The sequence below is a fragment of the Gopherus evgoodei genome, chromosome 4, assembly GCF_007399415.2.
Source record: "Gopherus evgoodei ecotype Sinaloan lineage chromosome 4, rGopEvg1_v1.p, whole genome shotgun sequence".
NCBI classification, from domain to species: domain Eukaryota; kingdom Metazoa; phylum Chordata; order Testudines; family Testudinidae; genus Gopherus; species Gopherus evgoodei.
The window spans coordinates 39,819,012-39,842,901 of record NC_044325.1 but is presented as its reverse complement, the minus strand read 5'-3'; the positions used below and the strand labels follow the sequence as shown (position 1 = coordinate 39,842,901).

General features: G+C 43.2%; 1 long non-coding RNA gene across 1 annotated transcript; it reads right to left on the bottom strand.

Moving 5' to 3' along the window:
• Nucleotides 1-4,427: 4,427 nt before the first annotated feature.
• LOC115650275 lies at nt 4,428-19,131 on the bottom strand. The gene is made up of 3 exons (XR_004000047.1): nt 19,031-19,131; nt 18,260-18,265; nt 4,428-4,441 (listed from the first exon to the last, which is right to left on the bottom strand). It is a non-coding gene; the product is annotated as an uncharacterized LOC115650275 (long non-coding RNA).
• Between the last annotated feature and the right edge of the window lie 4,759 nt (nt 19,132-23,890).

The window sequence follows — 23,890 nt, the reverse complement described above, 5'->3', positions numbered from 1 at the left end:
TCATTGCCCTGCTGGCAGAACAGACAAATCATGGCAACGAGAGCTGAAATCCCAGAAGAGAAAGGACTCTTGGGCTTGACAGTAGTAGGGTCTCCAGACCATTTGACAGAATGTGCTGTTAGGCTCAGAGTTAGGGAGCAGTCCTTAATGCCTGCCTGGGATGGGAGATGTGTACTCTAGGGCCCATTGGTGGAACAGGGAAAGGACATGCATCCTTGCTCTGAAATGGACATGGCTCCTGTTATGGGAGGGAGGAACAGAGGGTGCCTATTGAGTGGCTTTTCTGAGGATTTTGGGGTGAACCAGAATATGTGGGAAAGGAACTCAGCTCAGATTAGCTGTCTATCCCCCACTGGGAGTTCGGCGAGCTTCCACCCTATGTTGTTCCTTTGGGGATGGAAAATGGGTTGAAGGGGCCAAGTGCTGGGCCTAGGGGTAATTATAATGCAGGGAGCCTGGCCTGGCACTTTCTCTTTAGTTCCTGCATCACATGGATGGGGTGACCCAGAGGAGACATATCCTGGGGGGCATGTATTGGGTCTGGAGGGGAGCTGGGTCTCTTTCTGTCTTCTCTGCTACAGGTTCTCCAACAACTTCCAGGCATTCCCAGTATTGTGTCTATTGTTGCTGATGCAATGGTGTCATGAGCCCAGCCTTAGAATGTTTGTGTGTAGTTATTTTGGCAGGGAAGGGAATTGGGGTTGTTAACAGTTTGTAACTCAGCAAAGGCTGAATGGAATTTGATGGGACAAAGAAAAGGCACTTCCCTAGCTTGAGGGCTTTCTCCCTGCCAGATGCGAAAGGCTTGCTGCAAGCAATGGATGTGCAAGAGCTTCTCAAAGAAAAAGTTGCAAGAATTCTTTATAATGGAAAGTGTTAGGTAACCTAAGTAGAGGAGATCATGACCAGCTTCCCATATAGTAGTCATATATAATCCACCCCTTCTTCTGCAGTTTTGGATGGGGGACAGGTCAGTTTATAAACAAATCAGTCCCACTTGGGGTGTCCAAACCCGAGACTGGAGATGGGAAATCAGTGGTGCTGGGAAAATGTTGGTCCTCTTTCCTCAGGATGGAGAAGGTGAGCCCAAGCTCTGCTCCCTCCCACACCCCATCACTTGGGCAGAGCTTTTAAACTCTTCATACTAATGGAAAGAGGGATTCTCCTCAGCTACTTGGGGACTGGGCACTCCAGGTGGGATGGGTGAACCTTTGGTACCATATAAACACCTAGTTTACAGTCTGATGAGGAAATACTTTTGTACCCTCTTAAATTAGGGATGCCATTTTATACTTGTCCAAGTTTACACATTCAGCACTAGAAACAAGATGTATGAGAGGATACTGTACATGGCTCCAGAGATCATTAGTGGTATTAAAAGAAACCTCAGGGAGATAGCTGCAGGAGATCTCTGTTAGGGCTCCAGTTTCATTCCATTTTATAGGGCTCTTGGGTCTGCAAGGGCTGTGGAATCAGTTGATTTGGTTTCACAGATGGGGTATGCGGATGTGGAGGCACTCACGAGACGCTGCTTCCCTCAGAGCGAGGTTCTCTACATTCCGTCAGATGGTAATGGCTTTGGGTCACTATTAACTAGGGGAGGGCATTAAACTAGAGGAAAAAAACTTGCTCTCTCTCACCATCGTCCTGAGTCACTCACTGTCCATTTTTAAAGCATTGTAGGAAATTATTTGCCCTCCTGCTATGTGTTTATATAGCAGTGTTAATAAGCTGCAGTGATTCTCATTTTTGCTCCCTCTTTTTGGTAGTGCAATTGTTTTGCCCTTGATCTGCTGTCGAGGGGGACCAGTGATTAGCAGGCAGAGGAAGCGGAAGGCTAAAACCTCTCTCTTTAGGAAGGCTAGGAGGTCTAACCAGCCAACCATTAGAAGCTCATTACTACAGCAATAAAAGGATTGATCCCTTCAAAAAGCTCCCTCAGAGCTTTAACAATTAACCCACGTGCAATTAAATGCTGGCAGCATAAAGAGCCCACCGATAAATCAAATTTTTTATTTCTGAAGGCAAGAGGGACGTTAATACACCACAGCATATGGAATTAATATAAATTAGGCACTAATAAAACAAGTCACTTGGAGCAATGCTGCCATTGCAAAATTTTGAATGACTAACACTGCAGACTTGCAGTCAATTCTTTGCATCCAGGCAGGGAGCAGGTCCTCATTGCATCACGTAATTTAACTCACAGGGGACTGACCTCAGAGAAGGAACAAAGTTGATTGGCAGAAAAAAGAAGCCATAGCTTGAGGTAGTATAGCTAGAACAGGGGTTTGAGAACTATTTATTATAATTTATTATTGGTAGCGCGAGAGAGCCTCAGAGCCCCAGTTATGGACTAGGAGTCCTGACTTTGTAGACCTGGGCTCTGAGGCTTGCAGCTGCAGAATCCTGCTTGCTGTATAGACACACCCTTTATCATTAGGCCAGACACCAGGATGTGGAGTTAATTACAAACAGTGCACATACACTCCAGATAGACCAGTCCATTTAGGATAATTGATACTTACATTTATTGAGTGAGGAAGCAATTACAAGTCAGTGTTTCAGCCAGAGGGTCTTTCTCCAGACCTACCCCAACTGCCACAAAAAGGTTGTTTAAATGCAGCCTTTTCTTATTCATTCCTAGTACTCAACCACTAACATTAAACTCTTCTAATTTATTTATTTATTTTCCCCTTTTGAATCTCAAATGGTCATGGAAATAAATATGTGCAGTTATTTCACTGTGTAATAATTTGCTTCCCCCCATTTCCCTTATAATAAGCCCCATAGAAATCCAATTGCTATTGTAGATTCCCTAAAATTACTCAGTACCAAGAAACTACAGTAGAGATGGCCAAAAAATATTTCTTGGGTCAAAAAATTATTTTGTTTTCTTGGATGCTTTTGTTTTTTTCTTCAGGAAATTGTGAAAAAAATATTTTCATTTGATTTGTGCAGAAATGTCCATTTCAATTTGAATAGAGACTTTGGTTTAGATTAGATTTGAATAAAAATAGTGTTTGGTTTCTATTTTTAAAAACAAAACAAAAAATACAATTCCGAACAAAATGAAAAATGTTGTTTTGAAATTCCTCATCAAACTATTTAAGCCAGACCAAGAATTTGTAATGAAAAAAACAAACTGTTTTTGGCAAACCCCTGTGGGAAAATTCTTCAGTCACAAAAATTTCAACCAACTTTGATGAACAGTGCTGTGGCTATAGCGGAATAACTATGTGAACATTATTATGTTTTCTATATAACAAGAGCAAAATGCACTTTCAGTGTGAATGACTTATTTCAGATTCAGGGGGGAGGAAAAAAAAGACAAACAAGAAGGGACAAAATTAAATGTAAGCCCATCCCTGACACTAGCCTGTGGAGGAATTGAAAAGGGAGATGGCATTAGGCCATTCTTCCATCTTTAGGCCACCAGGGAATCTCTTTTCATCAGAAGGATTCATAAGAGACCAATACCACAGGAGGGCCCCTTAGCACTGACAGTACCTATGTACAGGGATCATGATAGGGCCTGAATGGTGATCAAGAGGGTAAGAGACAGTACTACCATTGAGCTGTAAAATGGCTAAACATTCAAATACACGATAATGCACTGGATATAACAAGGCATACGTTTAACAGCAAATTCTGTATTACAAACCACTGCACATGCACAAGAGGGCTGAGTTAGGGTTGCTGTGGGAGTCATAACTATGAATTTCCTCACTCTTGTGCATTTACATTCCTTTCATACATGGCATGCATTTGGGGGCAACAGCCAGTTCGTAAACTGAACAAAATCTTTCTGTAAGCCGAACGTGGCAGTGAGAGAGAGGTGTGATAGCAATGGGCATCCAGGGAAATCATACAGTCTTGGAAGGAGAGACAGGGAATGAATCCCTTCTTGAAAAATGTGCTGTGTACAAGTGTCTGGATCATTCCATTCTCATGGACCTTTATGATTCATTTTATCTTCCAGGAGGCTACACAGAACAGTTGTTTTTATTAGTAATAGAGCAGGATTTTAAAAAATAACTTTTCATTTTCCTTGTAGCTTGTGTCATCAGAAGCATGTGAACCAATTCAACACCATCCCTGCCTTTGCACCTCTCATAGGTCCCAATCCTGCAAACACTTGTTCATACAGTTAACTTTTCTCACTTTAGTAGTCTCTGCTAAGGGCCACTCCCTCCAGGGGCTCCCTCAAAAATATTGTGCCTCAAACAGTAATAAAAGTGACATTCCCTAGGTGGAATGCCCTTTTTTTTCTCATAGACTCATAGACTCATAGACTCTAGGACTGGAAGGGACCTCGAGAGGTCATCGAGTCCAGTCCCCTGCCCTCATGGCAGGACCAAATACTGTCTAGACCATCCCTAATAGACATTTATCTAACCTACTCTTAAATATCTCCAGCGATGGAGATTCCACAACTTCCCTAGGCAATCTATTCCAGTGTTTAACTACCCTGACAGTTAGGAACTTTTTCCTAATGTCCAACCTAAATCTCCCTTGCTGCAGTTTAAGCCCATTGCTTCTTGTTCTATCATTGGAGGCTAAGGTGAACAAGTTTTCTCCCTCCTCCTGATGACACCCTTTTAGATACCTGAAAACTTCTATCATGTCCCCTCTCAGTCTTCTCTTTTTGAAACTAAACAAACCCAATTCCTTTGGCCTTCCTTCATAGGTCATGTTCTCAAGACCTTTAATCATTCTTGTTGCTCTTCTCTGGACCCTCTCCAATTTCTCCACATCTTTCTTGAAATGCGGTGCCCAGAACTGGACACAATACTCCAGTTGAGGCCTAACCAGCGCAGAGTAAAGCGGAAGAATGACTTCTCGTGTCTTGTTTACAACACACCTGTTAATGCATCCTAGAATCACGTTTGCTTTTTTTGCAACAGTATCACACTGTTGACTCATATTAAGCTTGTGGTCCACTATGACCCCTAGATTTCTTTCTGCCATACTCCTTCCTAGACAGTCTCTTCCCATTCTGTATGTGTGAAACTGATTGTTCCTTCCTAAGTGGAGCACTTTGCATTTATCTTTATTGAACTTCATCCTGTTTACCTCAGACCATTTCTCCAACTTGTCCAGATCATTTTGAATTTTGACCCTGTCCTCCAAAGCAGTTGCAATCCCTCCCAGTTTGGTATCGTCCGCAAACTTAATAAGCGTACTTTCTATGCCAACATCTAAATCGTTGATGAAGATATTGAACAGAACCGGTCCCAAAACAGACCCCTGCGGAACCCCACTTGTTATACCTTTCCAGCAGTATTGGGAGCCATTAACAACTACTCTCTGAGTACGGTTATCCAGCCAGTTATGCACCCACCTTATAGTAGCCCCATCTAAATTGTACTTTCCTAGCTTATCTATAAGAATATCATGCGAGACTGTATCAAATGCCTTACTAAAGTCTAGGTATATCACATCCACCGCTTCTCCCTTATCCACAAGGCTCGTTATCCTATCAAAGAACGCTATCAGATTAGTTTGACATGATTTGTTCTTTAGAAATCCATGCTGGCTATTCCCTATCACCTTACCACCTTCCAAGTGTTTGCAGATGATTTCTTTGATTACCTGCTCCATTATCTTCCCTGGCACAGAAGTTAAACTAACTGGTCTGTAGTTTCCTGGGTTGTTTTTATTTCCCTTTTTATAGATGGGCACTATATTTGCCCCCTTCCAGTCTTCTGTAATCTCCCCCGTCTCCCATGATTTCCCAAAGATAATAGCTAGAGGCTCATATACCTCTTCCATTAACTCCTTGAGTATTCTAGGATGCATTTCATCAGGCCCTGGTGACTTGCAGGCATCCAACTTTTCTAAGTGATTTTTTACTTGCTCTTTCCTTATTTTCTCTTCTAAACCTACCCTCTTCCCGTAAGCATTCACTATATTAGACATTCCTTCAGACTTCTCAGTTAAGAACGAAACAAAGAAGTCATTAAGCATCTCTGCCATTTCCAAGTCTCCTGTTACTGTTACCCCCTCCTCATTGAGCAGTGGGCCTACCCTGTCCTTAGTCTTCCTCTTGCTTCTAATGTATTGATAAAAAGTCTTCTTGTTTCCCTTTATTCCCATAGCTAGTTTGAATTCATTTTGTGCCTTTGCTTTTCTAATCTTGCCTCTGCATTCCTGTGTTATTTGCCTATATTCATCCTTCGTGATCTGACCTAGTTTCCATTTTTTATATGACGCCTTTTTATTTTGTAGGTCACGCAAGATCTCAAGGGTAAGCCAAGGTGGTCTTTTGCCACATTTTCTATCTTTCCTAACCATCAGAATAACTTGCTTTTGGGCCCTTAATAGCGTCCCTTTGAAAAACTGCCAACTTTCCTCAGTTGTTTTTCCCCTCAGTCTTAATTCCCATGGGACCTTGCCTATCAGCTCTCTGACCTTACCAAAATCTGCCTTCCTGAAATCCATTGTCTCTATTCTGCTGTACTCCCTTCTACCTTTCCTTAGAATTGCAAATTCTATGATTTCATGATCACTTTCACCCAAGCTTCCTTCTACTTTCAAATTCTCAACAAGTTCCTCCCAATTGGTTAAAATCAAGTCTAGAACAGCTTTCCCCCTAGTAGCTTTTTCAACTTTCTGAAATAAAAAGTTGTCTGCAATGCAGTCCAGGAACTTATTGGATAGTCTGTGCCCCGCGGTGTTATTTTCCCAACATATATCTGGATAGTTGAAGTCCCCCATCACCACCAAATCTTGGGCTTTGGATGATTTTGTTAGTTGTTTGAAAAAAGCCTCATCCACCTCTTCCGCCTGATTAGGTGGCCTGTAGTAGACTCCCAGCACGACATCACCTGTGTTTTTTACCCCTTTTAGCCTAACCCAGAGACTCTCCACTCTTCCGTCTCCTATGTCCATCTCCACCTCAGTCCAAGTGTGTACATTTTTAATATATAAGGCAACACCTCCTCCCTTTTCCCCCTGTCTATCCTTCCTGAGCAAACTATACCCATCCACACCAACATTCCAGTCGTGTGTATTATCCCACCAAGTTTCAGTAATGCCAATAATGTCATAGTTGTATTTATTTATTAGCACTTCCAGTTCTTCCTGCTTATTACCCATACTTCTTGCATTTGTATAAAGGCATCTAAGATACTGGTTTGATCTTGCCTCCCAGCTTTGCCCTGACTCTCCTTCCTCTCTGCCATTATAGCCCGTGCTCCCTCCTGTTTCCAACCCATCTCCCAGGTCTTGTTCCCCACTTACCTGTGGGCTTTGCTCACCTGTCCCCGTCGAACCTAGTTTAAAGCCCTCCTTACTAGGTTAGCCAGTCTGTGCGCAAATACAGTGAATCAGTTCCAAAACAGTGAATCAGTTCCTTGTTCTTTCTCTCATCCCCAGCTCCACCCATTCAAGACTCTTTTCCTACCCCATTCCTTACAATTTATCAAATTCATCAATGGTTCCATCCACACCCCTCCCCACATGCCCTTCTTCCCATCATTGCAGGGAAGCATCTTTAAAAATGGCTCCCCTCTAGGCAGCTGCTCCTCACAACAGCAGCAGGGTGGCGGACAGGTTTTTGTATGCCTCTCGTTGTGGCATTGGTGACTGGGTTAGAAAGAGGCAGATCACCAGGCTTCTTCCCAGTAGCAGCTCTTCAAGGTCTTGTAAGGAGACCAGATGTCCTAATTTTATATGGACAATCCCGATTTTTGGTTTTTTTCTTATATAGACTCCTATTACCTCCTACCACCTGTCCTGCTTTTTCACATTTGCTGTCCGGTCACCCTAAGGTCTTGGCTGGGCAGGGAGGCAGTGGTGGGCACAAGTAGCTGGCAGGGGTAATGAGTGTGGACTATATACTACATACAGATGGGAAGTTCCCATTTCACCAACTGCCCCCACAGCAATGGCAGATACACCCACAGCACAGAAAGGGCTTGAATCACCAGTGGCCTCCTTAGTCCCAGGTTCAAAGAGGGCTCAACATTATACTAAGCAGAGCCAGCCTTAGTGTTTCTGGGTGGGCCTGAGAAACAATTGAAAATCAAAGTGACACTAGCCAAAACCACTAAGGTTTGGGCCCTGGTCTGGGGACAAAACCTGTGAAGCCAAGAATTCCTATGGTTTCTACACAAAGGTATAAATCAGCCCAGACTTGCTCCAAACCCAAGCCACTCCAGGCCCATTCGGAAACTTGGACCCTGGGCTTAGTATCAAATTGCCCTAGGCTTGTGCCAGAACCCAAGCCACTCTGGAACCCTGGCCAGAGTTTTGTTAGAAGGATCCTGAATTGAACCTAGCCTGCATTTCACATTGTAACAATATCACATTTTGTTACAATTATGTTGCACAGCTCCAGTTATACCACCCCTGCCCTATCTATCAGCCAGTCAGAATGTGCCTATTGTACCTCAGTTTATGACCTCCTTCTTTATTGCCTTTCATTGCTGGCATTATGACTCATCCTTTATTCCGACTGGAACACCAACATTTTGAGAGCACCAACAGTCAGAGAGCCCCTTGCTGGCCTGGCAAGACATGAGCCTATCCTGTGCTTTTCCTCCAAGCTGGAACTGTGGTTCCATCAGTATGCTAATTCAAAACAGCTGAGAGCAGAAATCCCTACCTGCAGCTTCTTTTAACTCAAACATTTTTAATCAGTTTCCTAATTGTGACCTCAGGGACACCATTATGCTTTAATAATACATTTGACAAAACCTACCTCTTTTTCTTTTAAAGTCTTTAATTATGGGATGCATTGCAAATGAGTTTGATCATGCCAAGATCTATTCCTTCTGGGATTTTTTGTGCCTTTTAAGGTTGGCACGTAGTAATACATTGGAATCAGATATGAAATGTCTCTCCATATGGACAGTTTATTTAAGGCTATGACATTGCACAGAATCAAGCTGTACTTGCTGATAGCTTTGCTTTGTTCTACATGCCCCACATTAAGTTACAGCCTCATCTCTGCTCCATGAGTGACCCCAGTGATGCACCTGCGGTTCCCAGAAATTTAGGAGGAATGTGAGATACTGAACAGGAACCTAAGAGTTGTAAACATTGGCACAGACCAAGGGTCCACATTATTCTGTTTCTTACACTGGGTACTCAGTTGTGCAAACACTGTGTTGTGATCTCAGCTGCTGATCAGCTTATGCCCTGAAGCATGGCTGCAATTTAGTATTCTCACTAGTGTCACTGCAGAATCAAAGGAAAATGAAAAAAGTTTCAGAGCGCACGCATACGCACACACTGTCTGATATATCCCACCCTGTAGAAGGCAGCACGCTCACTTCGTACAAGTCAAGAACCTTTCCTGTTGTACACTCAGTGATACACTGTGCCCTTTGTATCCCGGCTCCTGTTGTATTCCACGTTACTGGGCAGGGGGCTTTTCTCAAGAAACTGAGACTCAAATAGTGAGTTACATAAACTGTGAGCTTTACTGCTTATGTGCATGGCTCCAGGACTTTATGGCTTGTCCTAGTGTCCAACCACTACATTAGAAATCATATGGTGCAGTTGCCAGGTAACTCTGAAGAGCATGCAGCTGGTATAGTGGCCCAGTGAAGGGTAAGATTACTTTTTGGTAGGACATCCAGTGTAATGCATCTGTTTTCTGTGTAAATTGGAGCTGCACAACTGGATGTTGCCTCATTAAATATCTGCACTCTACCCTCAGAGTGGAATAAGAGAGAGAGAACTTCTAGAAGGAACCGAGTGCCAGAAGCCTGCAAAGGAATAGTTTTCCCTCAGGTTTACTGCTTTAAATCTGTGAGCATGTATTTCTTGGCAACTCCAGGAGGTTAGTGGTCACCCTATAATGTCTGAATCACAGGATGGGAAATAAATATTGAGTGGGATGGTGGAACCTGACATAGCTCCGGGAAAAACAAGTTGCCAAGAAACACTGGGAATTTGCTTTCTGACTTTATAGGTGGCCCAGGTTTTGTTCCTGCAAAACAGATCTAGATGATGAAAAGTTTCAACTTTGTTGAAATTCCTTCACACTAGGACTAGGATAGACGATGGTTTGGCAATGATTATCTCCACTATGTGTATGGAAAAGGTGATCCATTTGGTATGCAGGGGCAGAGGTAGGGGAAGAAAAGAGCCTGGATACATTGCACTGTGGAGTTATCCCTTGAGCTTGTATGCAAGAGGGTTTAAAAGAAGGATCAATAGGTAAATGCTATGAAAACAAACTATGACAGTACAGATGAGGGTAAGGCTACACAGTGTCCTGCCACTGAAGGGTATTGCTGGGAGCAAGATAAGAAAAGTAGAAGACAGGAAAGACTGAAATCCAAAACTGCAAGAAATAGATGCAGTGGGATACATCCAGCTGATATTTAAAAGTTATTCCTGCTCAACCCTCAAGAAACTGGCTCTGCCTCCTCCAGTATCTCTGGTATCCCCCATGAGGGGAGGAGGGGACATTCTTGATCATAAATTTTTCACTCAGTTTAACTTTGTTTCTACAAGCAAGACCATTCCATAGTTGTTGTTGTTGTTGTTATTAATTATTATTGAACATTTATATCATGGTAGCCCTTAGTGGGCAATAAGGTCAGGCCTTGTGCTAGGTGTTGTTAAAACATATACATGGTCTAATCTGATTATCCCTCCCAGTAAAGAGATGAAACATGGCAGACATACAGGTCTTTGGCAGAAGGAAAGAGAACAAGGGAATAAGCATATCCTATCTTTGCAAGGTTGGCTGCTATCTGGGCAAGACATCACATACCAGCTCAAACCTCCTACACCTAGAGAGAGCAGGAACTCCTCTCCTCACAGTCCCAGGTCACTTAGTATTGTCCAGCACTGCTGGCTTCCGCTATTGCTTTCAGCAAAGAGGCACAGAGAGTACTTTCCTGACACCACTTGTCTAGCCATCAGCTAAAGCAGGAGAGATGGCTCGGCAGGAAAAGCAGCAGATGTCAAACTGCATGACACATCTGCTGAGAAAGAGAAAAGCAAGTGTCTCTGTGTGACTAGATGCATAATATATAAAAGGCCTTCTTTCTAGAAACTGTTAAACATTCTGGGCCAAGTCTTTCCCTGGTATAACTTCCCTGGCTGTAATGAGCTTACACTGGAAATAAATTGTCCCTCTTTGTTTAGACAATAAAGACTTCACAGATAACGTGTTCATTTGTTTCACAGCTTGGAAAAGTGGCTCTAACCTATTTTTTTTTTTTTAGAAATTAAACATTAGGTCGGTTATAAATTTTAATGTTCTGTCTAATTTATCTGCTTAAATGCACTCAGATCATCTGTTAGGCCCATTACCTGCTGCAATTTCCCTATTCACTTTGTGAGAATCAGTAACCTCACTGTCCCTTAACTTGAGGTGAAATAGGTTTTTCATGGTAATTTTTAGCATTAACTCCATTTATTGTTTTTTTCCCCTTAAAGTGCAGTAATAATCAGAACAGTGACTGTTAAAGTGGCACCTTCATACTCAGCTTATCTGCTCCTTTTGTTGCTCCAAGTCATAGCTGCTGATTAAAATCTAGTTTTTACTCCTCTTAGCCCTGCAGAGCCAATACAGTGACAGGAAAGGGAGACAGATTATTTTTGGCATCATGCACATCAACTGAATTGTCGGATTAATTTCAGTTGCCAAATATTCATTGATAATGTCGAAATGACAGACAGACCCTTGCTGGATTTTCAGACCCTCAGATGAGTATGAGGTACTAGCAGTTGGGACAAAAATCACCTTTTTGGCTTGTAAATTTGTTCCGCAATCAATGAGAAAGTATAAACACCTAACCCTGCAATGTCATTTTTATAGTTACTTTTCTGATTGTTATCATACTTAAAATGAGAGGACATAAATATGGGCCTCACCTTGCAAAGTGCTAAGTACCCTCAGTTCCCAGAAATACATCTCACAGGATCAGGCCCCATCAATACACTGATAAGAAACAAAGTCTATGTTATAAATAGCACCAATTTACAGAGATCAAAATGGGTAAAGTACACAATAAGAGCTGGGCAGTTACAGCAGTTATTTGGAAGCCAGAGATGTAGTGTGTTGGGTACAAGGATGAAGCCCACATGCCTTGAACTCTCTCTTTTTCACTATGCCCAGCATAATTGTATCACTTGTCTTTAATGCTCTTATATAAATGTAGTTGTTATATTTTATAGCAATTTGCTAAAATATGTCCAGAGCTTCTGTTTAAAGTTGCAATTTTCAAACAGGATATAGCACATGTATGTACACAGTAATATAATGCATTGTAAAAAATTAAAATGTGGGAAACTGAAAACTGATACAAGGAAATATTTTTTCATACAATGTGAGATTAAACTGTGGAACTCATCACCCCAGGAAGTTGTTGAGGCCAAAAACTTAAGATTCACAAAGAGACTAGATCATGAATACCCACAGTTATAATTAACAACAACAAACAATTTGGAAGGGATATTTAACCTTGTGCTTCTGGGTTTAAGCCAATCTCTAACTATTAGAGATCAGGATGAGATCTATGTGTGTGTGGGGGGGGAGGGAGGAGCAGATTACTCCATATCTGCCTAGTTCAGGGTTCTTACATTTTCCACTGAATCATATGGCATATTGGGTTAGATGGTCCTTGGGTCTGATCCACTATAGCAATTCCTAGGCAACTTGGAAAGTCAGCTGTTTTTATGCTATGGACAGCTATATCTATCTAGGTTTTTATACTGCATTCATCTGATACCTTATTGTGGACTCTATTCTAAGTCAGTGTTTCCCAAACTTGGGATGCCGCTTGTGTAGGGAAAGCCCCTGGTGGGCTGGGCCGGTTTGTTTACCTGCCCTGTCCGCAGGTCCGGCCAATTGCAGCTCCCACTGGCTGTGGTTCGCTGCTCCAGACCAGTGGGAGCTGCTGGAAGCAGCATGGGCTGAGGAACATACTGAACCCCAAACCAGACAGAACCCCAGACCGGCAGCATGGGTGGCAGATGGGACCCCAGACTGGCAGTGAGATGAGCTGCTCAGCCTGCTGCCAGTCTGGGTTTCTGTTGGGGGACCCCTGTAAATGTAAAATTTATTACTGGCACGTGAAACCTTAAATTACGGAAGACTTGGCACGCCACTTCTCAGAGGTTGCCGACCACTGATTTAAAATAACAAAGAGGTTCCTAATGAAGCCTATTTAGCTCTTTCTTTGAACAGTGGGGGTGGGGGGCAGATTAAATCAGTCCAGGAAGGACCATTGATGGAGGATCCACACTTCCTGCTTAGGACACCTGACCCAACCCCTCTTATTTTCACAGGAATCTGGCATTTGAGCCACTGGCTTAACAGGGCCCTTTCAGTTGAGGGTGATCCCCTCATTTGGGATAGTCAAGCACAGCCCTGCTCCCTTCACCCACACAACAATGCCAACAACATTGGCAACAGCACCCTACCATCTCAGCACCAAAGTGACTTGTAACCCAACACAACCAAAGTCGATTATTTTGAGCAGTCCTGCTCTATCTGCTGGATATCTAAGCAGAGTAGGTGTGTTCATGTAAATCAGTTTGTTCTGGAAGTCTCTCCCCATCCCAGACAGCTGTCAGGGAAGAATTCAGCTGACCCTTCTTACATAAGTCAACATGTATTTAGCACAGAACAGCTGTTGAAACACTTCATTTGAAGTAGAGATAAGCCTGAGCTGTGAAGTTTGGATATTGATCCAGATTCTAAAATCTTCCTTTCAAGGTTCAGAGGAGGAAGGGTCAAGGATACAAAGTTTTGTTTTGGCTCATTATTGAGACACTGGCCAGCTGAGAAATTTGGATCCGGATCCAGACACAGATGTAGGATCCAGAGTCGGAGAGGGCAGGGGAGAAGGGTGGCGGCTGAGTTCCTGGAATTCAGATCAGGATCATCTCTCATTTAAAGTGAGACTGAAACAAGTTTACCTGTAAGTTCATGTTGAAAAAAAAGGACCAAACCTTGCAGGCTTCATTCAGTTTCCACCCAGACAAATCTTGCATTGACTTCAATGGCTATTTTGTTTGTGAAAGGACTGCAGGATGTGACCCAAACACATCAGTACTTGGCTGTTTTCCCAGTAGATGTTAACTTGGGCTAAATTCTGATGTTCGTTACTCCAGTGGAGTCAATGGAGTTACTCTGGACAATTGCTGGTGTAATTGCAATCAGGATTTGGTCCTTTACTTGTTCCTGAAGGGAGATTCCTCAATAATATGTTGTTGCTAACTTCTTTTTCTATGTTCAGCTTGGAGGTGAAGGGAAATTTTGGGGTCCATTTGTGGTCTCCTGTCCCCATGCATTGAGGCAGTATCTTTCTCCCCACACCACATTCAACCCCACCAGCAATTTTGTTCCATCTACTCTACAAATGCAAGAAACAGTACTGGCAACAGTTATTTGAACAGTTCCAACATATCTCCAATATTGTAAAGTATTTTAAATATTTATATGGATTTGTCAGCAGTAAGTAGGTGACAAGTGGAGACAAAGTGTTATTTTATGCAGAGATATCGCATTTCCACTTGTTTGACTGCATTTGTGAAGGATGATACTTTGGAAAATAAAATACAGCATCCATCTTTGTTTGCTTGAATACAAGAGGTGCCATTTATGGTCTTTCCATATTTCTCTCTGTTACTCTATGGCCTGGTCTACACCTAAAACTTACATTGACCTAGCCATGTTATAGCACAGGCAGTGATAATGTAAGCTTCCTCCACTTCTGCCACACCAATGTGCCCTGATTTGGAGGGACTATGTTTAGAGGTAAGAAGGGATTTTATTTTCCGTGACCCATCCAGCTGTTGGCTTCTACTGAGATTGCCAGAAAAATTGCACATGAGTGCCAATAGTGCTTTTTTCAGAACAGTGGACACTAGCCTATAGGGAACAGGACTGAGACCGTCATATTGATGAGACCAATCACCAAAAAGCCATCAGCTGGCAGCAGTCTTAGTCACTACTAAGGTTAAACATGGAGCACCCACACCTAGTATTATTGCTTGAAATTGTTCTTAAATTCACAAGACACTTGGGAATTGCTTGGGCTGTTTGTTATTGTCGTTGTACTCAACATTGCTAAATTCTGAGTTCAGATCCTGGTATTGTGCAATATTTGATGACACAGGGTCACAGAGGAAACAGGACACAAATGTCATGACATAATATCTCCTTATCTCACAGGGAAAATACTACTCCATTTTTTTTAACTTCTTAAACTTGTTTTTCCACTAGGTACATTGTTGTAAGAGACCGGGGCATAGGCAGTCTTGCCTAGCAGTCACAGCTGGGCTGAGGTCTGCCTACCATGGATGGGAGTCACGGGACAGGAGTTGGAGGAATTGCAAGGCCACGTCCCATAAACAAGAGTCAAAGTCAGGCTGGGGTCACAAAGCAGAGATCAGAGGTAGTATGAGGTTAGAATTGGGAGGAGGAATCAGGGTCAGAATAAGGCTGAAGTCAGAGATCGGGCAACAAGGCAAGGTCTGACATTGCAGTAGGCTGAAGTCTGTGTGATTGCCCAGACAACTTCCTGGGGCAACCTCTGGGGTTAAGTAGGGATACTTGGCCAGTCAGAGGGCCACAGGGTACTGTCACTCTGGGTCTCATGGATGGGAAGTCCTGCAGTGCCTACTCTCCACAGTACTCCCTGACCACTGCAGAGCCTCTTAGTGGCACTATAGGAATATCAGCTTTGCCAGGTTTTGCAGACCTGGGTTCTATTACCTAGGTCTTAACAACTGTCAGAAGCCTGATTTACTCCATATTTACTTTGTGAATTTTGACTGGCTGTTGTGCACAGAGTTACAACACCTCACTGGTACAATAACTCCTCCTTTAAAGTCCTCCCGGTTAATGTGGTTTCATTGTTACATTGCTGATCAATTAGGGAACATGCTTGTTTAAAGTTGTGCAATGTGCAATGCTCCCTTCTAAGATCGTTTGGCAGCTGCCTGCTTTGTCCACTGCTTGCAGGAAGAGCAGCCCATTGCAGCTTGCTAGTGGGGGCTTGGAACCAGGGAGGACCATCAGCTCCTCATCAGCTCCCCATATCAGCTCTCCGGTCCCCTAAGTTCCCTGTGCAGCAGCTGCCCAGCAGGCTAGCAGTTGCAGCTGTCCCTCCCCCCACTGCCATGTGCTGCTCCTGCCCTATGCCTTGGAGCTGCTCCCAGAGACTCCTACTTGCTGTGCGGGAGGGAGAGGAGGAAGAGGGGGCTAATGTCAGGGTGTCCCCCTCCCCCCGCTCCTGCACCCCACTTACCCCATCTTCCATAGAGCAGGGGGGGACACACAACAGCTGCTCAAGACAGAGGGAGTTTGCTGGCAGCAGCAACTGTGGTCTCAGCAAGCCTATCTAATTAACAAGGCAATGTACTTAAAGGGGAAATGCACATCTACAGGGTGTGTCTCTGCAATGCTCTCTCCCCTCCTTCCATTCCTGCTGCCTTGTAGAGTGTAAGAGTTAACCCCTGAGGGCTCAGCCAATTGCTAGTTCATCATTTAGCAGTAAGGCATTCCCTGGGAAATATCCCAGCCTCTGGGTACATCTATAGGCAGGTAGTGTTCGATGTATCGGGGATCGATTTATCGTGTCTCATCTGGATGTGATAAATCGATCTGCTAATCGACGCCCATACTCCACCTCGGCAGGAGGAGTAAGCGGAGTCGACGGGGGAGCCGCAGCAGTCGACTCGCTGCCATGAGGACAAGGTAAGTCGAACTAATATACTTTGACTTCGCGTAGCTGAAGTTGCGTATTTTAGTTCAACACCCCCGGCTAGTTAGCCCAGACCTCTGACTCCTCCACCTCAACCAAGCTTCACAATCATCATCACTGTGTGCCAGTATTAAATTGTTTGTTTAAAACTTATACTCTGTGTGTGTATATATATATAATATAGTATTTTGTCCCCTGGAATTTAATCCCCTCATTTACATTAATTCTTATGGGGAAATTGGATTCTCTTAACATTTTTTCGCTTAAAGTCGCATTTTTCAGGAACATAACTACAACGTTAAGTGAGGAGCAGGGCCAGCTTTAGGCTGATTCCCCTGAGTCGGGCCCCATGCCTAAGAGGCCCCTGAGCCCTAAGGAAGAGTGCCTAACTTTTTAAATTTTACTCACCCGGCAGCAATCCAAGTCTTCAACGGCACTTTGGCGGCGGGTCCTTCACTCACTCCAGATCTTCGGTGACGAGTCCTTCAGTGCCATGAAAGACCCAGAACGAGTGAAGGACCTGTCACCGAAGACCTGGACCACCGCCGGGTATTTGAATCGGGCCCCACACTTCCTAAAGCCAGCCCTGGTGAGGAGTTATTGTATTATAATCTGCTTGTACCAGGGCCTAGGAGGAGCAGATCACAAAGCCAGGAAGCAGTTTTATCACAGCCAACTGTGGCTGACTTAAACTAGAATGGGTTAAAAAAATGGGCACAGGGAATTTCATGAAATGTTTTTGAATTGCTTTCGACTTTTTAAAAAACACTGAAATTTAGAAAAAAAATTCAACTGGCTCTATAGCTGATCAAAAGCCAGGAGAAAAATACGTGCAACAATTTAACTGAAAATGTTCCTGATTGTATTTTACATTTAAAAATTTCTGTCTAGCTCTAACATAATCTGCTTCTGAGACAATGCTCCAAAACCTATTAATGCTTTGGTTAGTTTGTAATGTACTGGTTTTGTGTATAAGTAATGTTGACCTCTATTAGCAGCTCACAGTGAAAGTAAATGATCAACTACTGCTACTAGCCAAGTCCCTGATCCTACAAAGGCTTACACGTGTGCTTAACTTTACTACCCCTGAAATCAAGGCAGCCACTTGTGGTGTACATGCATCAATGTTTGCAGGATCAGGACCTAATAGAGTCCTCTTTTAGCTCAAGTAGTACAGGTATCTGGTTTTGGAGATAGAGGATTAGAGTTCTAGGCCCAGAATTCTAGCGTGTGAGAGAAATTTATATAATTCTTATAGAATCACAGAATGATAGAAAGGTAGGGCTCAAGAGGTCATCTAGTAGTTCATCCATCCTGCACTGAGATATGACCAAGTAAACCTAGACGATCCCTGACTGATGTTTGTCCCACCTGGTCTTAAAAATCTCTAATGATGGGGGTTCCACAACATCTCTTGGTAACAGTGATGGGGTAACCTTACCTTTTTGGCTCCCTACAGGAGGCCCCATGATCCTACTCTATTTCATACCAGGAAACAATGATGTGGGGCAGTGAAGCTCCAGGCTTGCCCGAAGAGGCCTCTCTGGAGCAGCCATCTTGGAAACTACAGAGACCTGGTTCTCCAGGGGCTGGAAGGGCTAGTGACAGCCAATCAGAGCCCAGTAGGCTCAGATAAAAGGAGCAGCTGGGGCTTAGCAGGGTGGTCCCTAGCATGAAGAAGAGAGCTGATCTTCTGGCAAGGGTGACCAGATAGCAAGTGTGAAAATTTGGGACACTATGGGTGGGGGGTATAATTGCATATATAAGACAAAGCCCCTAATATTGAGTTGTCTGGTTACTCTATTTCTGGCCACAGGAGCCTGAGCACTAGCTTCTGGTGACATTTGCACAGCTGGGGTTTCAGGGAGAGAGAGATCTGAGAACTTTGGCCATTAGCTCAGGGTCAAGATAAAGAATCTGGTAGGAAGAGGCCTGAGGAAGTAACAGCACTTAATCAAAGTGAATGGTATATGGCTGCTGTTAATAGGGTCCGTGGCATGGAAGCTGGAGTTGTGGATGGGCCTGGCTTCCCCCACTGGCCATGAGTAAAGTGTCATAACCTCTGAGAAGGGTGGTGGGGGGAGCCTAACCTAAACCCCAAGAAAGGGACAAGACTTTTTTGGAAGCCTAAGCAAATGGCTGAAGTTAAAGTGCCTAGAATGGGGCTGAAGACTCTGGTGAGGGCAGATAGAGGTTTACTTGTTGGACTCTTTGCTACCCTGTGTGATCTTGCTAGAGGACCAAGCCACAGAAGACTGGCAACGACAGAGCATATAAAGGAGTGGAAAAGGACTGCAATACTGCACCCAGATGCACGGAGGTACTCAAGAGGTATTTTCCCCTACACTATCCTGTTCCAATTCTTAACTATCCTTATCGTTTGAAAGTGTTTCCTAATAGCTAATCTAAATCTCTCTTGCTGCAGATTAAACTGATTACTTCTTGTCCTATCTTCAGTGGACAATGAGAACAATTGATCATTGTTCTCTTTATAACAGCCCTTAACATACAGAAAACTGTTACTGTGTCCTCCCTCAGTCTTCTTTTCTCAAGCCTAACATACTCAGTGTTTTTAAACCTTTCTTCATAGGTTAGGTTTTCTAACCCTTTTATCATTTTCATTGGTCTTCTCTGGACTCCCTCCAATTTGTCCAAATCCTTCCTAAAGTGTAGGACCCAAAACTAGACAGAATACTTCAGCTCAGGCCTTACCAGTGCCACATAGAGTAGAATAATAATCTCCTGTGTGTTACATATCACCCTCCTGTTAGTACATCCTAATATATTAGCCTTTTTTGTAGCTGTATCACACTGTTAGCTCATATTGAAATTGTGATCCACAATAATCCTTCGATTCTCTTCACCAGTACTACTGCCAAGCCATTTAGTCTCCATTTTGTATTTGTGCATTTCATATTTCCTTCTTAAGTTAAGTACTTTGGACTTGTCTTTAATGAATTTCATCTTGTTATTTCAGACTAATTCTCCAATTTATCAAGGCCCTTTTGAATTCTAACCCAGTCTTCCAAAGTGTTAGCAACCCCTCCCAGTTTGGTATTACACCTCTGCCCCGATATAATGCTGTACTCGGGAGCCAAAAAATCATACCGTGTTATAGGTGAAACCGCATTATATCGAACTTGCTTTGAGCTGCAGGAGCGTGCAGCCCAGCCCCCCCAGAGTGCTGCTTTACTGCATTGTATCCGAATTCATGTTATATCCGGTCGCGTTATATCAGAGTAGAGGTGTATGTGAAAATTGATTAAGTATGCTCTCCACTCCATTATCCAAGTCAATAATGAAAATATCGAATAGTACCAGACCCAAGACAAATCCATGTGGGACCCCACTAGATACTTCCTCCCAGTTTGGCAGAAAACCATTTATAATTACTCTTTGGGTATGATCTTTCACCCAGTTATGGACTCCCTGTATAGTAATTTAACCTAGACCACATTTCCCTAGGTTGGTTATGAGAATGTAATGTGGGACAAAAAGCTTTATGAAAATCAAGATATATCATGTTTAAGGCTACGATTTTGTCATGATTATTTTTAGAATTTTTATTTCATGGAAGCCTTGACCTGTCTGTGACTTTTGCTGCTGCAGTTCCATGGTTTCCCCCGCCACCGTGGTGGTGAGAAGCTGTGGGGTCCCCCCTCCGCCCATGATGGCTGGGAGCTGCAGGGTGACCATACTTCCCAAAGAGAAAATGGGACACCCCCAGCTGCTTGCCTGAGGTGTCCCCCCACCTCACCGCATGAGGCTTTTGCCCGTTGCTGGAACCCCGAGGAGCACCCCACCAGGAGTCTGTTACCTGTTGCTGGAACCTTGCAGGGGGCCCCCATCGTCTGTTGCTCCTAATGCCTGTCACTGGAACTCTGCCAGGACCTGTTGGCTGCCAGCTCCAGCCTCCCGCAGCCTCTGGGGCTGAAGCAGAGAATGTCACGTCTGTGACCTCCATGACATAAACATCACCTTAATCATGTCTACTCTTTCCGCCCCCTCTGCCCCCATCCACTAGGCCAGTAACCCTGTCAAAGAAAGAAATTAGTTTGGTTTGATATGATTTGTTCTTGCCTAACCCTTGTTGGTTATTACTTATCACCTTATTATCCTCTAGGTGCTTACAGATTGACTGTTGAGTAGTTTGTTTCATTATCTTTCCAGGTATCAAAGTTAGATTGACTTGTCCATAGTTCCCCAAGTAGTCTTTGTTCCCCTTTTTAAAGATTGGTGCAATGTTTGCCCTTCTCCAGTGCTCCACATATTCTCAAAGATAATCACTAATGGTACCAAGATTGCTTCAGCTAATGCCTTAAGTACTCTTAAGGCACTATCTGAAGTATGTCTTACGTCTGTTGCCTGTAGCAGATTCATTACAGATTGGCTTTGGAGCAGTACTGATGTTGGCAGCACACCAATCTGTCATACTGGTGATACGACAAGGGAAGCTGGCTGGGTTCCCTCTGAGTTCATAATGAACCCAATGTCAGAGCATGATGTTCAAGGGATCTGTGCTATTTTAATTGATATCTTAAGGGGACAAATTTGTGTTCTCTCTCAAGTGCAATGTACCACACACTGAACTGCAACGAAGTTAAAAAAAAATGTAAATAGTGGCTATTAAAGAGGCCTGGATTACTTGTCTAAACTGCAAACTTGTCAGTCAGACTTTTACAGTGCACTTTCCCTCATATCCTTCCCACTTCCTCCTCCCACTCTCTCACGTGTTTGGGAGATTAGAGGAACCTTTGACAATAAAATATAAGTAGCTTTTATAAATAGAAAACTTTAGTAGCAAGGCTGCCAATACCACTCAGAAGCTCTGGAATTGTATTAGAATATACTATACCTCTGAAAGGTGCTCAGTGGTAAACAGGTTATGTTTTCATGCTTTCTCCAGCACTCCTACAGCAGAGCAAAACAATCATTTAGAGCAAACGGCAAGTTTCAACGTTGAGTGAAGCAATAAACAGTGAGAAAAAGAGAGATGTTTTTCTTTATTTTTGGTATCCACTGGCATTTACATTGTCTAAAACTTTGAGCTCTTTGGATGAAAGGTGCAATCTTCATTGATTATATGGTGTACGTAAAGGGATGCTTATATTGGTTTACATTGTGTATAAAAGGAATAATTTTAGCCACCACTGAACATCAACCATCCCTGGAGAGAAACACAGCACCCACTTAACAGCATACAACAACTCTCTGCAATAGTTTAAGACAAAAAGTACATACCATCATATTCATGTGAAACTGCAGGGGGAATGTGAGTAGAAAGAATGCAATACACTAGTTCTGAACCGCTATTCATACACAAACTGTCACATCGGCTTTGAACTCCATAAGTGATCAACATTTTGGTTTCACATCTCAATCAAAATGTAGCACCTCCAGCAGCACTGCACCCCTCCCCGCCAATAACCCAGGCTGAGTTGTTAGTTTGGTGCTGACCAAAATCCTAACATCACCTCATGCCAGAGATAACTGTGAATAAACTCCAGACTGAATATTGGGAGAAGTTCAGATCTGGATCCCAGCCTTGTAGAATGGGCCTCTCTCTTTCCCATGATCTTTTACATGTTTGCCTCTGTTTCTTTGTAAAACAAGTGGCAAAGCAATGTATGCTGATAAACACAGCAGTGTGAGGAAAAGCCATTAGCAGGTTTTGAGTCCACTGGCACCATAAATGTCTTTATTATAGCCCAGTGTACTAACCTTAGACTTCCCCACAGCTGGAAGTGTGAGCCAGAGTATTCTCCCAGTCTCACTATTACAGAAATACCTAGGTGGAGTCACTGTGTGCTGATTTGCTTTGACAATTGGCAGTGTTGGTATATCTCATTCTTGGTATATCTCATTTGTTACTGCTGCTGTGGTGGTCTAACAGTTGTATGTGGGGCAGCAGCATAAAGCACACAGGCCTAAGTACGTTCTTCTTTCTGCATCTGTATCTGCCAGATTCAAAAGGGAGGAAATGAAGTTTACACAGGTCTTTCGGATGTGTTGAAAAATCCAAGATCTCAGCCCTAAGGCATTAAGAACATAAGAATGGCCATACTGGGTCAGACCAAAGGTCCATCTAGCCCAGTATCCTGTCTTCTGACAGTTGCCAGTGCCAGGTTCTATGGCGCATTTTGTAATCTCCATCTCCTTAACAGATTCCATTCTGGGTTAATTATATTCCATCCAATTACAGTTTAGTTGGATACTGGATTCTTCTTCATTTCCTGTCCTTGAATGCTATGTGGTGTTACTGTGCACTGTTAAGCAGCTGCTTTGTTTCATCCTAGAAGTGGCTGCATTATAGGAGGAGGTGTCCATATGATGTTTGGGATCTTTCGGGGGAAAATATTATTTGCAGATATAAAGGAAAGAGAATGGACCAAATTCTGTTCCTAAATACATGATAATTATTACTCTTTACATCATGGTACTGTTAGAGGCCCAACCAAAATCAAGGCCACATTGTGCTAGGTGCTATACAAACATGGAATAAGAGACAGTCCCTGTCCCAAAGGTGTTACAAACTAAACAGACAAGACAGACAGGAGGAGTATTATTGTCATCCCCATTTTATAGATGAGGAATTGAGGCACAGAAAGATGAAAGGACTTGCTCAAAGTTGCACAGGTAGTCTGGGACAGAGCCAGGAACTGAACTTCGATTTCCTGAGGCCCAAGTCAGTGCTTTAGCCCTAGTTCATCATGTGTCCAAAGGTTCTGTGGCAGTTGAGATGTGCCAATTGATCACACAATGTCAGAGCAACAGCTACATGGGGTAACAAAGAAGTAGTTGCACCTGCATCCAGGGGAAGCTTTATGCACAATCTTTGGGGGACATATTCAAACAGCAACAGTGCTCATTACAACACAGTGCGTGGAACACCCTCCCCCCATTTTCAGCTCTTTCACACACATGACTTTACGAATTACATTCACGTGACAGCACGAGATTTCAACTACTAGTAGAATTATAATTTTCAGTCTCATTAGCAGCCTGGAGAGGATTTGACCTAATGTCCTTTGGGCAAAGGGCTCCATATCCAGTCCCTTGTGTCTTCCACTTACCCTTGTAACCTGGAGGTGTAAATAGTTCTACCATTCACTCCAGGCACAGATTTAATTCCATTTTGTAAAACAAAAATTCCTGCTGCACAATTCGTCAGAAGATACTAAACAAGTGAAGCCAGTCACAGAAAT